The sequence below is a fragment of the Tursiops truncatus genome, chromosome 8, assembly GCF_011762595.2.
Source record: "Tursiops truncatus isolate mTurTru1 chromosome 8, mTurTru1.mat.Y, whole genome shotgun sequence".
Taxonomy (NCBI): domain Eukaryota; kingdom Metazoa; phylum Chordata; class Mammalia; order Artiodactyla; family Delphinidae; genus Tursiops; species Tursiops truncatus.
The window spans coordinates 79,329,505-79,333,029 of record NC_047041.1 but is presented as its reverse complement, the minus strand read 5'-3'; the positions used below and the strand labels follow the sequence as shown (position 1 = coordinate 79,333,029).

General features: G+C 32.4%; 1 pseudogene; it reads left to right on the top strand.

Annotated features, from left to right (window-relative positions):
• The first annotated feature begins 470 nt into the window (after positions 1-470).
• LOC117313491 (U6 spliceosomal RNA) lies at positions 471-571 on the top strand (annotated as a pseudogene).
• The last annotated feature ends 2,954 nt before the right edge of the window (positions 572-3,525 follow it).

Below are 3,525 nucleotides of genomic sequence, written 5' to 3'. Positions count from 1 at the left end.
AAAATCAGTAATGGGGAGAAAACCACAAATGAAGAGGAAATTAAGGGAGTCATAAAGGGACTAATTTATAAACTTCATATATATAAGCTCTAAAGTAGATAATTTTCTAGGAAAAAATAATTACCAAAACTGACTTTATACCTTATTTCATGGTAAAATATAGCTGTCAAAGAGCAATACGATCTCCAACACAGCCCCTCATGCCAGGACTAAAAGTTGCAAGGAAGATTTCTACCAATTATTTAAAGAACAATTAATGGCAAAGTCATTTCCAGAACACAGAGAAAGAAGCAATACATTTTCAATTTTTTAATAAAACTAACATAACATTAATATCAAGACCACACACACACACACACACACACACAAAAACAACTACAAGGAAATTTCATCTGCGAATGTCAATGTAAAAGTCTTAAATAAAATACTGACAAACAGAATCCAACAGAACATTAAAAAATTAACATAGGGTCCCTTTGGCAGCACGTATACTAAAATGGGAAACATACAGAGATTAGCATGGTCACTGCACAAAGATGACATGGAAATTCATGAAGCATTCCATATTTTTCTTTTACAAGAGAACTCCCATAAGTGCATCAGCAAATCCCTCAACAGAAACCTTGCAGGCCAGGGGAAAGTGTGATGATGCCTTCAAAGTGCTGAAAGAAAATGACTGCCAACTAAGAATACTTTACCAGAAAAGCTGTTTTTCAGAAATGAAGGACAGATAAAGACTTTCTCAGACAAACAAAAGATGAGGGAATTCAACACTGGACCCGCCTTACAAGAAATGCTAAAAGGAGTTGTTCAAGCTGATATGAAAGACATAATTAGTAACATGAAAACATATGAAAATATAAAACACACTGTTAAAAGTAAGTATACAGACAAATTAAGAATATTCTAATACTCTAATATGGTGGTGTGTTAATCACTTAACTGTAGCATAAAGGTTAAAGGATAGAGTATTAAAAATAAATATAGTTACAATAATTTGTTAATGGATATGTAATATAAAAAGATGTAAATTGTAACATTAAAAACATAAAAAAGGGAGAGGGAAGAGTAAAAGAGAAGAGTTTTTGTATGCAATCGATGTTAAGCTATTATCAGCTTAAAATAAACATATCTGTAAGATTTTTAATGTAAGGTAAACCATAAAGCAAAACCCTACAGTAGTTACACACAAGATAAAGAGAGGAGAATCAAAGCATACCAGTAAGGAAAATCATCAGTTAACAAAGAAAGACATGAAGGGAGGAAAAATGAGAGAAAGGAATTACAAAACAGCCAGAGAACAACTACTAAAATGGCATTAGTAAGTCCTTACCTATCAGTAATTACTTTAAATGTAAATGGATTAAACTCTTCAATCAAAAGGCATAGAATGACTGAATGGATATATGACAAGCATCATATCAAGAGTGAAAGGTTGAAAGCGTTTTCTCTAAGATCAGGAACAAGAGAAGGGTGCCCACTATCCCTACTCCTATTCAAGGTACTACTCCTAGTACCATAAGTCCTAGCCAAAACAATTATGTAAGAAAAAGAAATGAAAGACATCCAAATCAGAAAGGAAGAATGAAAGTGTCTGTTTGCAGTTGAAATGATCTTATACATAGAAAATGCTAAAGATTCCTCAAAAAATGTTTTCGATTCAGTAAAGTTGCAGAATACAAAATCAACATACAAAAATCAGCATAATTTCTACACACCAACAATGAACTATCTGAAAAAGAAATAAAGAAAACCATTCATTTACAATAGCATCAAAAATAAGAAAATACTTAGGAGTAAATTTAACCAAGAAGGTGAAAGATCTACATATCAAAAACTATAAAACACGGATGAAAGAAATTAAAGAAAACACAAATAAATGGAAAGATATTCCATGAGCATGGATCAGAAGAGTTAATATTGCTAAAATGTCCATATTACCTACAAAGCCATCTATAGATTCAATAATCCCTATGAAAATTCCAATGGCATTTTTCACAGATATAGAAAAAACAATACTACAATTTATATAAAACCACAAAAGACCCTGAATAGCTGAAACAATCTTGAGAAAGAACAAAGCTAAAGGCAAAACATTGACAGGGGAATGGATAAAGAAAATATGTATACATTATATATATGTATACATATAATACATAAATTAATTTAAAATATATTTGGACATGTATATGTGATATAAATATTATATATATAATATTTTATATACACACACAATGAAATATTATTCAACCATAAAACAAAAGGAAATCCTGCCCTTTGTGACCTGGATAAACTTGAGGGCACTATGTTACATGAAATAAGTTAGACAGAGAAAGATAAATACTGTATAATATCACTTTTATATAGAATCTAAAAAAGCCACACTCATAAGAACAGAAAATAGATTGGTCAATTCCTGGGGCTAGGGGCAGGGAAAATGAGATCTTGGTCAAAGGGTACAAACTTCCAATTATAAGAGGAATAAGTTCTGGGGATTTAATGTACAACACAGTGACTGTAGTTAACAATGCCATACTATATACTTGAAAATTGCTGAGACAGTAAATCTTAAATGTTCTTACCATAAAAACAACAAAAACATGGTAATTATGTGAGGTGAAGGTTGTGTTAACTAACCTTATTGTGGTATTTATTTGGCAATATATATGTGTATCAAATCATCACATTGTATACCTTAAACTTAAGCATTGTTATGTGTCAATTATAGCTCAATAAAGCTGGGGGAAAAAAGATTAATACACCATAATCCACGACCTGGGATTGATACACTCAAAAGGAATATCACAAAACATCATGACAGATGCTAACAATATATTTGATAATGTTTAAAAAATATATGCTTTTTTTTTTTTTTTTCAGTACACGGGCCTCTCACTGTTGTGGCCTCTCCCACTGCAGAGCACAGGCTCCGGACATGCAGGCTCAGCGGCCATGGCTCACGGGCCCAGCCGCTCCACGGCATGTGGGATCTTCCCAGACCGGGGCACGAACCCGTGTCCCCTGCATCGGCAGGTGGACTCTCAACCGGTGCGCCACCAAGGAAGCCCTTAAAATATATTCTTTAAAAAAATTTAATAAAAAAGGAATAGAAGAATACCTTGTTAACATTATAAAAATGCATATCTGACAAAATAAAGATCATATTTACTGATGCAGCTCTACCAGTATTCTCCTTAAGGTTCAGGGAGAAGAAATTTTTGCCCACTATTATTTAACATTTTTCTAGGTAAAATATGGAAGAATACATAATGGGTGTTAACACGGGTTATTTAGGGTGGAGAGATGCTGTGGAATAGGGGAGAAAAAAGGGGGAAAAAGGAAGGCAAATAGAAAAAAAGTTTCTTTTAAATCTACAAGGAGCATGCATATGATTATGTTTATGTAAACATGTATCAGCATATCTATGTGTGTGTATATATATATATATATATATATATATATGCACACATAATCAAGTTAAACTATCCTCAAAAAGTAATAATAATAACCACAGAAACTGCTATC